The sequence below is a fragment of the Octopus sinensis genome, linkage group LG10, assembly GCF_006345805.1.
Source record: "Octopus sinensis linkage group LG10, ASM634580v1, whole genome shotgun sequence".
NCBI classification, from domain to species: Eukaryota; Metazoa; Mollusca; class Cephalopoda; order Octopoda; family Octopodidae; genus Octopus; species Octopus sinensis.
This window is the reverse complement of record NC_043006.1, coordinates 69894230-69906505: the sequence shown is the minus strand read 5'-3', so window position 1 is coordinate 69906505 and position 12276 is coordinate 69894230. Positions and strand designations below refer to the sequence as shown.

General features: G+C 36.2%; 1 pseudogene; it reads left to right on the top strand.

The window, feature by feature from the left end:
* Nucleotides 1-8908: 8908 nt before the first annotated feature.
* LOC115216890 lies at nucleotides 8909-9029 on the top strand (annotated as a pseudogene).
* The last annotated feature ends 3247 nt before the right edge of the window (nucleotides 9030-12276 follow it).

Here is a 12276-nt window from a genome sequence, read left to right as displayed (position 1 = left end):
AATTTATATATGTATATATATATATTTACATATACATATATTTTATATATATATTTCTATATATATATACGTGTGTGTATACGTGTATGTATATATATATATATTATATATATATATATATATATATATATATATATATATATATACATATATATACATATATATATGTATGTATTTGTATATGTGTGTGTGTGTGAGTATGTAGGTATAAGTGTTTTATATATACACTTACAAGCATGCATATATATATATATGTGTGTGTGTGTGTATATGTGTATATGTATGTACACTCCAACGTTTTACGGTGATAAATATATATATATATATATATATTATATATATATATATATATATATATATATATATATATGCTACATGTTGCAGGTTTAGACCGGGCACTACCGATCCGCATCGGTTTTATTCTAAGTTACTGTCATCAAATATGGATGTAAGATCACATCTCACGCTTACATTTAAATTTTAGCATGACTTCTACGACTGAATATTTCTTTCAAAGAAAACTGATGTGTATAAATTTATACATTTTTCTTGTTTGGAGCATTTTGTATCGTATTAATGAGTGTTGGCATCAGCACTGAAACTAGAGTGAATTATTCTGGTCATTTTTGCTAACCTCTTTGTGTGTGTGTGTGTGTGTGTGTTGTGTGTGTGTGTGTCTTTGCATTTCGTTTTGATCACCAGAGTGTTTCGGGTGTTTTGATGTATGTGTACATTCGAATTTTATTTTGTATATCATTATATTTGCTTCAGTGAATTTGTTAATGTTCGTTTATATGCGTCGATGTCAGTTTGTGATCAGTGTTTGCTCTTACTTATGCCTTTGCGCCTATGAATAGGAGGTGTGTGTGTGCGCGCGCGCGTTCGTGGTAGTTTATCCTACGCATAATGTGATTTCGCTATTACGGTTTGATTTTTGTGAATGTCATTGTTTCTTTGTAACAAGTGTGCATGTGAGAGTATCTGTGTATATGGCTGTGTGTGCGTGAAAGTGAATACATGTGTGTCTGAGTGTGTGAGTGTGTGTGGCGTTCGCCGATATTTTTTGTCTTATTTGTGGTTCCGACCATCTTTTGGAGATGAGATTATTTTAGTGTCTGTAGCATGACATGATCTCGTTATTCTTGCTTAGTGTACACTTATTTTGTATGATTATTTTGTATTTTCCCTGATACACACATTGCAGGATTCTGAACTATTTCTGTACTATAGAACACAGACTTCTATTTCCCATTTGATGCTTGCTTTTATCCTGTTCTTTTAACTCCCACATTTGTTATATAGGGATTTTGTAATTCTTGCTTGTTATGTTTACAGCTTAATATATATGCATGTGTTGTATGCATCGATCTTTGAAGGTTCTACTGGTTGTTCTGATGTAGTTTTCCTTTTCTTGTGTTACTATTATGTCGCAGGCTATATTTGTTTTTGGACAATTTCCACGCAAAAGTCTTTTTCTTTTGTTCTAATGAAGTTGTATGACTGAGTTTATCAGTTCTACATTCCTTGGCATTGTTTAATTATTGTTTGGTGCGTTTATTTAGTTTTTATGCTGCTGTTCTCATATTATATTGTTTATATTGAATAGGTTGAGACATTTATATTCTGTTAAGGTGTTCACTGGTCCTAAGATAGTGTGCGCCCATTTTTAAGAGTTGAAGCAGATACTCGAGAGAAGAAAACCACCTAGCGTCAACATCTGTATACGTGTGTCTCTGCGTGTGAGTTTGTGTGCGTATGTGTGCATATATTAGAGTACGTACATATATATAAGCTTGTATTTAAATCAAATTTGGAAGTTAACATATTTGGTCTAATTTCTATCTTTTAGTTGACTAACACAGAAGCAATATATTTGGTGGAGAGTACAAAGAGTAAAATAAATCATGTTTATGTTAGAATGTGGCCGGTCTTCTGAATATTGTGTCAAATTAATAATGTATGAGTTTAAGCCATCATTAGTTATTTGTGTTGATTGCCGAAGAATTATAAATTGGAAAACATAAATCATAACACGACAGTACGAATGAAATAATACTGGAATAAAAGCTATGAAAAATGGGGCAGATTTGACTGAACAAACATGGACTAAAATAGAGATGTCATAGAAAAAGTAGAGACCAGTTACTTATTCGGAGTATAATTAATCTGTTATGATAGGAAAATGAAAAATACACTGAAATGCTATCGACGGAATATTTGTTACCTATTCGGAGTATAAATAATCTTTTACGCGAGGAATATAAAAAATACACTGAAATAAATTCGACGGAATATTTGTTACTTATTCGGAGTATAAATAATCATATATGCTAGGAATATAAAAAAAATACACTGAAAGAAAGTCGACGGAATATTTGTTACTCATTCGGAGTATAAATAATCATATATGCTAGGAATATAAAAAAATACACTGAAAGAAAGTCGACGGAATATTTGTTACTCATTCGGAGTATAAATAATCATATATGCTAGGAATATAAAAAAATACACTGAAAGAAAGTCGACGGAATATTTGTTACTCATTCGGAGTATAAATAATCATATATGCTAGGAATATAAAAAAAATACACTGAAATAAAGTCGACGGAATATTTGTTACTTATTCGGAGTATAAATAATCATATATGCTAGGAATATAAAAAAATACACTGAAAGAAAGTCGACGGAATATTTGTTACTCATTCGGAGTATAAATAATCATATATGCTAGGAATATAAAAAAATACACTGAAATAAAGTCGACGGAATATTTGTTACTCATTCGGAGTATAAATAATCATATATGCTAGGAATATAAAAAAATACACTGAAAGAAAGTCGACGGAATATTTGTTACTCATTCGGAGTATAAATAATCATATATGCTAGGAATATAAAAAAATACACTGAAATAAAGTCGACGGAATATTTGTTACTCATTCGGAGTATAAATAATCATATATGCTAGGAATATAAAAAAATACACTGAAAGAAAGTCGACGGAATATTTGTTACTCATTCGGAGTATAAATAATCATATATGCTAGGAATATAAAAAAATACACTGAAATAAAGTCGACGGAATATTTGTTACTCATTCGGATTATAAATAATCATATATGCTAGGAATATAAAAAAATACACTGAAAGAAAGTCGACGGAATATTTGTTACTCATTCGGAGTATAAATAATCATATATGCTAGGAATATAAAAAAAATACACTGAAATAAAGTCGACGGAATATTTGTTACTTATTCGGAGTATAAATAATCATATATGCTAGGAATATAAAAAAATACACTGAAAGAAAGTCGACGGAATATTTGTTACTCATTCGGAGTATAAATAATCATATATGCTAGGAATATAAAAAAATACACTGAAAGAAAGTCGACGGAATATTTGTTACTCATTCGGAGTATAAATAATCATATATGCTAGGAATATAAACAAAATACACTGAAAGAAAGTCGACGGAATATTTGTTACTTATTCGGAGTATAAATAATCATATATGCTAGGAATATAAAAAAATACACTGAAAGAAAGTCGACGGAATATTTGTTACTCATTCGGAGTATAAATAATCATATATGCTAGGAATATAAAAAAATACACTAAATAAAGTCGACGGAATATTTGTTACTTATTCGGAGTATAAATAATGTCTTATGCCAAGAATATAAATATACACCGAAATATAATCGACGGAATATTTGTTACTTATTCGGAGTATACCAAATCTCTTATGAGAGGAATATAAAAAATACTCCGAAACAAAGTCGAGGAATATTTGTGATAGCTGAACGTATACAAAAAAAAAAAAAAAAAAGATAATGGCGAAAAACAATTTAGGAGAAAAATATTCATAATAACACAATTAATGAACCTAATTAAGAGAACGTTTTGATAGTAATTTGTTGGTTGTGATCGAGTAATTTAGAAGAATATGGTAAGTGGTTAAAGAGTTATTTCTGGGTTTTTGCAATTACTCTAATGGAACGAATGTTTCAAGTTTGTCAAGATGAAAGTTTTAGGGTCGCAAACTACTGCTGTTTTGTCTCTCTGGGACATGAATACAAAATAGGAAAGTTATATTTCCCTAACTGTTATTAGTAATGTTTCATGAACTGTTGAAACAAGATAATTACGCAAGTAGGTGAGATGACAAAAACGAAGTTATTAAAACTATACTACTAAAAGGAAATGCGTGTGTGCTTGTGTGTGAACGCGCGCGCATTTGTCTGTCTTTTTGTTTGTTTGTGTGCGTATGTGTGTGTACAATTATATATCAATTTCGAAACGTTTTAGGTTTGAGGGTTTCTGGAAAACTAAAGATCCTGTGACCACAAAAGGAGATAACTCAATATGTCGATTAATTCACTGGACGCTGCAGAGTTAGAATCCCAAATAAGTCTGAGGAGAAGAGCTAGAGGTTTTAACTGTAGTCACATGATTTTACTGTAAATATATCATCATCGTCATCATCATCATCATTATGACTATAATTTAACGTCCGTTTTCCGTCTTGGGATAAGTTGAACGCTTTGATTGGACCTGGTAAGCCCAGGGTCCACACCAGGCTTCATTCTCTGTTCTGGTATAGTTTCTACGGCTGGACTCCATTCCTAACGCCAGTCACCCCACTACTCGGGATTCACCATTTCCTCAATAATATGTATTGAGCTCTTCTGTCTTTTTCGTTTGACGTAAAGCAGCGAACGTCAGTTTTAGAAACATTTTGTATCTTGAGATTAATCTTCCCTTCTATAATTGCGATTTGGCTATTGTGGTATATTCTCTTGCGACGGTTACAATTTTAAGGTATCAAGAATTTTTGTTTAACATACCGGTACTTCTCTCTCTCTCTCTCTTTGTCTCATTCTCTCTTTCTGTCTCTCTGTCTCTGCCTTCTGTCTATGTGTCTGTCTGTCTGCTTGTCTCTCTCTTTCTCACTCTCTCTATGTATATATCTATATCTATCTATCTATCTATCTATCTATCTATCTATCTATCTATCTATCTATCTATCTATCTATCTATCTATCTATCTATGTGTATGTATGTATGTATGTATGTATGTATGTATGTATGTATGTATGTATGTATATGTATATACTAGCTTAAAAGCCGGCTTATCAGGAGGCTTTTAAGCTAGCTCCTGTGAAGGGACTCTTTATTGGGCTTTAGGCCCAACAATGGTACTTCATGCATTGAGTACGTATTAAATTTTATTAAACTTCAACTATATTTTTCAAGCAATGAAAAATTTTCATCAAAACATTCATATAATTGGTTGACTTGGAACTTATTGCAAAGCTGCATGAGAAACAATAGTACCACCACCATCGTCACCACATCTGTCATACACACACCATTCAGACTTCTGACGCTACCACCATCAATACCTTTGACTTCGTCGCCTTCCCCTCCATCACCATCATCACTGTCTTTCACATCGCTTCATCCTTCATCGCCTCGGTTACCACCCTCAACCCCACCACCACTACCATCATCAGCGCCGTCTCCGCCTTTATCACGATTACAGCTCATGCTATTACTATCACCCAGTTACCATCACAAAAAGGGTAAATGTTTGTGTTCGTTCAGTATGTAATTTTAGCATGTTAATTCAGTGGTCAGCCCCTCTTTCACTAACATACCCCCATTTCCCTCTCTCTTTCTTATTATTACTACCACTAACCCCATTAACACTACTACTTTTAATAAAACATCATCAACTCTCCCTAAATTTCTTTGTTTCCCGTTCTCTCCCTCTCTTTGTCTTCGCCACCGCCCTCACTCTCCCTATGCCTACTATTACTCTCACCTCAACATGAGCAATAGTAGAAGCGTCAATGAATAGTGAGAAAGGAGGTCGAAGTGTGACACACTGACACACAGAATTTAGTTTTTGCATTAATTATACTATATATATATATATATATATATATATATATATATATATATATATATATATATATATATATAATATATATATATATATATAGGGATAGATAGTAATGTTTATATGTCAACATAACGTGGCAGTCCTGTAAAGGACGATGTTACTTTTGTTTTAGTCCCAGGAAAAATCTGTTCAAGTTTGCTAACGACACACAGTTTGTGTCCGTATATAGTATTTGCAAGTGAGGTCATCGCTTCTATATCTAGCCTTACGTGATACTTACAGATCTAGGTTTCTGAATGTTATCCGTCCTCAGTGTGAGACTGTCACCAGCTAGTGACGAAAGCTATCTCCACTCATATATATTTATAGGTATATGAATACATATAAATATATTTATATGAGTGTGTATGTATCTATATATATATATGTGTGTGTGTGTATCTAAATACATATAGACAGGAGTGGCTGGGTGGCAAGAAGCTTGCATTCCAACCACACGGTTCTGGGTTCAATCCCACTGCATGGCACCTTGGGCAAGTGTCTTCTACAATAGCCTCGAGCCGAGCAAAGCCTTAGATTTAGTAGACGAAAACTGAAGCCCGTCGTAAACACACACTAACACACACTAACACACACACACACACACACACACACCACACACACACACACACACACACACACATGACTGTGTTTATCCCCACCACCATGAATTGCCAACCGTTGTTGATGTGTTTACGTCCACTTAACTTTGCGGTTCGATAAATGAGATCGATAGAATAAGTACTAGCCTTACAAAGCATAAGTCCTGGGGTCGATTTGTTCGTCTAAAGGCGGTGCTCCAGCATGGCCACAGTCAAGTGACTGGAACAACAGAGTAAAAGACTAATATTTTTTATTATTATTATTATTATTATTATTATTGTTATTATTATACATATATATATATATATACATATATATATATATATATATATATATACATACATATATTATATATTATACACACACACACACACACACACACACACACACATATATATATATATATATATATATATATAATATATATATATATATATATATATATAATATATATATATATATAAATAAATTATTTGGTTGAACGAGCAATCTTTAAAAAGAGTCTCTGTGTGCGCATTTACATCCTGCTATGTCTTTCGTGTCGAAACTAGAACAATAGTATAAAGGTGACAAGTAAATGACAGAAGCAGAGAAACGACGCTTCCCATTGGTCAATTCAATATTCCATTATGGAGGCGTTAAATTAGAGCAGCAACAGATTTTATGTCGGCTTTTACACCTCAGTAATGAAAGATCCAGTTTACTTAACGAGGATGTATTTCTCCTCTCACGATCTATCATCTATCTGTCTGTCTGTGTGTCTGTCTGTCTATCTGTGTGTCTGTCTGCATGTATGTGCGTATGAATGTATATATGTATGTATGTATGTATGTATGTATCTATCTATCTACCTATCTACCTACCTACCTACTTACCTATCTACCTCCCTCCCTACCACCTCCCTCCCTCCTCCCTCCCTCTCTACCTACCTACCTACCTACCTACCTACCTACCTACATACCTACCTACCTACCTACCACCTACCTACCACCTGCCTGCCTACATACCTACCTACCTACCTACCTACCTACCTACCTACCTACCTACCTACCTAACTACCTACCTACCTAACTTTCTATCTATCTATCTATCTATCTATCTATCTATCTATCTATCTATCTATCTATCTATCTATCTATCTATCTATCTTAGTCCGAGTAAGGGTGAATGGCACCGCGAGTGTCGCGTTGCTCTCAAGCAACTCTACCGTCCCGGATCGACCTTGAGCGACTTCAACAAAACCAAAGCATTTTACAGGGGATTAGTGTAGGGGAGGAGCGACGACTATCTCGGGGCGAAACTATGCGTCGACGAGGAATACCTGACCCGCCTGTTCAAGACGACTTTCGGGCCGGGACCTATGGACAACTTCCAGAGATCCCTGGCAGTGCTATCGAGAAGTGGTACCCGTTCGGGATAAGCTCTACAGGTATGGCTCGGGAGAGGGGATCATATTTTGAAGATGAAGTCAAATATGGTTAATTGTTGTTGCTGTTGTTGATATTGATGATATAACTCTGATTCGACCGTGATACAATGATGCAAACAGTGAGGTGCAATCCACTGATTTACAGCTCCATATATAACGTACCTTAGTTAGGGAAGCTGTCGTGGCTGATTGGTTTAGAAGTTCGCTTGATATTCATGAGACCCCGGGCTCAAGTACTCTGCGTGTTTTTATTGTATCGCTGTATTGACTCAAGCTATGTGGACGAGATTGGACTGGTGGAAACAGATCGGGAACTGTTGGATTTTGTCTGTGTTTGGAAAGGCCAACATGATCATATAGTAATCATGATGTTGGGCCTGAGAAATAACCTGAAGGGTAGACATGCATGCGGAATACTCAGCCACTTATCTTTCATCTTTTACTTTTTTGCGGTCATTACACGACGGCCAGTACTTTTATTCTATCACCGAACCGCTAGGTCACTGAGATGGAAACACACCAACAACGGTTGTCTAGCGGTGGTGACACACAAACACAGATACACACACACACACACACACACACACACACACACACACACAAATCTACGATGGGCTTCTTTTAGTTTTTGTCTACCAAATCCACTCACGGAGCTTTAGTCAGCCTAAAGCTATAGTAGAAAACACCTGCACAAAAGTGCCGCTCATGGGATTGAATCCGGAACCATGTGGTTGGGAAACAAGCTTTTTACCACACAGCCCCGCCTGCAACGAGCAAGCAGTTTTTTTTTTTATAGTGGAGGCACGTGGTTTAGTGGTTAAGGAGTTGAACTCATGATCGTAAGATTGTGGTCTCGATTTCTGAACCGGGCTATACAGTGTTCTTGATCAAAACACTTCATTTTACATTGCTCCAATGCACTCAGCTGGCAAGGCCATATCACGTTGAAAGCATCGGTTCTCGTCCGATCACAGGAGTTAAGCAACGTCGAGCCTAGTTAGTAATTAGATGGGTGAGCGCTTTGGAAACTTAGGTGCTGTAAGCGTCACACATTTAAAGGCGTAGGAGTGGCTGTGTGGTAAGTAGCTTGCTTACGAACCACACGGTTCCGAGTTCAGTCTCACTGCATGGCACCTTGGGCAAGTGTCTTCTACTAAAGCCTCGGGCCGACCAAAGCCTTGTGAGTGGACTTGGTAGGCGGAAACTGAAAGAATCCCGACGTATATATATGTGTGTGTGTCTGTGTGTGTCTGTGTGTCTGTGTCTGTGTATGTCTGTATGTGTGTCTGTGTGTGTGTATGTGTGTGTGTGTGTGTATGTGTGTATGTGTGTGTGTGTGTGTGTGTTGTTGTCCCCCTAACATCGCTTGACAACCGATGCCCCGGTAAACAAGCGACACCGCGCGTAAAATAAGATCTTCATCCGCGTAAAACGATGTTGTGCATATTGTGGGAATGGGAAGGGATTATTCATTACGAATTGCTTGAACGGAACCAAATGGTTATACAGATGGAACGCCTCAACACGGCTATTCAAGAGAAAAGACCTAATCATCAGCATGGAGTTCTGCTGCACGACAACGCCCGCCCTCATATCGCCAATATGACCAAGGAAGCCATTCAAACGGATGGCTGGGAAGTGCTGCCATACCCACCGTACTCTCCTGATTTGGCACCAACGGATTTCCACCTCTTTCGATCTCTTTCAAATGCTATGTGCGGAGTTTTGTTCAATTCTGATGCAGAATTGAGAGCTTGGTTGGATCAATTTTTCGTGTCGAAATCGGGTGATTTCTAATAACGAGGTACTGAAAATCTTGTTTAATGTTGGGAAGAAGTTGTAAACAACAAAGGTGAATATATTATTGATTAATTAGTTATTATTTTTTATTAAATCTTTTTAAAAATTAAAATTTTAAAAACGACGGGAACTTAGTTGCTAATCTAATAGAACAACTGAATAGCAATCGTCGAAGTAGACGGAGAATCCATCGCCTCTGTTTAGTTGAGGTCCTCACTAGATATTCTGACCATAATTTTTGTTTCTTATCACATAAAAGGTAGAGTGTGACAATCTGACCATATTTTTTTTCAGGAGCACACCGGTTATACCAACATACGAAAATAGAAAAGAAACATACTATAATGTCATCTCAGACCACATTCCCCCAAATCTTAGTTTTTGTGGGAGATATGTACTAGAATGTTTTGTCCGCAACACTGTTCCAGATACGGGGAGAGTATTTCATTGCAGGTTTTATTACAACTGTATTTTCTCCACTCTCCACGCTCTTTTTTTATGCTTGTAAATTCTGGAGGTGAACTCAGAAGATGTGGGTCAAGTGGCTTAACAAATGTATAGCAATTGTTATTTGTCTTTACTTATATCTGTTCGTTTACATCTTAGCCGAGTATATCGTACAAATTAGGTTGAAAGGCAGGGCGGCGAACTGGCAGTATAGTTAGCACGCTGCACAAAATACTAAGCGGCACTTCTTCCGTCTTTAAGTCCTGAGTTCAAATGTCGCTGACATCGACATTGCCTTTCATCCTTTCGGGGTTGATGAAACAAATACCAGTAAAAATGTCCACGAAATTGCTGGCCTTATACCAAGAACTTGAAGTCATTAGTATCATTAATATTAAGGCGGCGAGCTGCAGATTTGTTAGCACGCTGGGCTAAATGCTTAGCAGTATTTCGCCCATCGCTACGTTCTGAGTTCAAAATCCGCCGAGGTCGACTTTGCCTTTCAGCTTTTCGGGGTCAATAAATTAAGCGCCATTTGAACTCTGGGATCGATGTAATCAACACATCTCCTCCCACAAAATATCTGCCCTTGTAACTAAATTTGAAACCATTATTATTTTTGAGTGAGAGAGCAGTGCATACCATCAAAGTGACGCTGGGGTAAAATATACGAAGCCCAATATACCCATCATGACTACCCGTCTAATAATGGCATTCCAGGTACATGCATCACAACTATATGTGTGCGAAATGGTGATCTCATATCAAGATAAACAGCGCATGACCTTGCAGGTGAAGCCCAGTTAGAATTTTCTTCTGGTCGAGTGGCCCATTCTGCTCAATAGGTCCATGAATAAGGGTTGTTTAAGGATGTTGAGCAAAACACATATTTCCAAAGCTGAATTATTTAAACCCCTAAGAATTCCTCTCAACACACGGCTATGATGCTCCCCTACTACTTCTGCTCGTGATCAGAGATGCACATATCGTCAGTCACTAAGGGACATGCACAACTAGTTAAGGTCAAACCACTGGCAAGCAAATCTGTGATATTGAGCAGAATATTTGCTGTAGCCCATATTTTATACCAAGACAAAACAATGCACATGATAACACTTCCAATCAGTTAAGATCAGTGGCCACGAGAGCCACTTCCTGGTACTGCATTAGGGCATTTTATTATTATTATTATTATTATTATATTGTATTCTCTTCTTCTTCTTCTTCTTCTTCTTCTTCTTCTTCTTCTTCTTCTTCTTCTCTTCTTCTTCTTATTCTTCTTTTCTTCTTCTCTTCTTCATTATTATTATTATTATTATTATTATTATTATTATTGAGTGAGCGAGCAAGCATGCCATCAAAGTGACACTGGGGTAAAATATACGAAGCCCAGTATACCCATCATGACTACCCGTCTGATAAGGGTACACCAGGCACATGCATCACAACCATATGTGCGCGACATGGTGATCTCATATCAAGATAAGCAGCACATGACCTTGCAGGTGGAGCCCAGTTAGAATTTTCTTCAGATCGAGTAACCCATCCCCTCAAAAGGTCCCTGAATAAGGGTTGCTTTAAGGATGTGAACGAAACACCCATGTTTCCAGAGGTGAATTATTCAAACCCCAAAGAATCCTCTCACACATGGCTATGATGCTCCCCCACTACTTCTGCTCGTGATCAGAGATGCACATATCGTCAGCCACTAGGGACATGCTCAACTGGTTAAGGTCAAACAACTGACAAGCAAATCTGTGGTATTGAGCAGAATATTTGCTGTAGCCCATCTTTTATACCAAGACAAAACAATGTACATGATAACACTTCCAATCAGTTAAGATCTATTATTATTATTATTATTATTTTATTTTATCATTATCATTATTATCATTATCATTATTATTATTATTATTATTAATTATTATTATTATTATTATTATATTATTATATTTTATTATTATTATTATTATTATTATTATTATTATTGTTATTAAGGCGGCGAACTGGCAGAATCATTAGCACACCGCACAAAATGTTTAGCG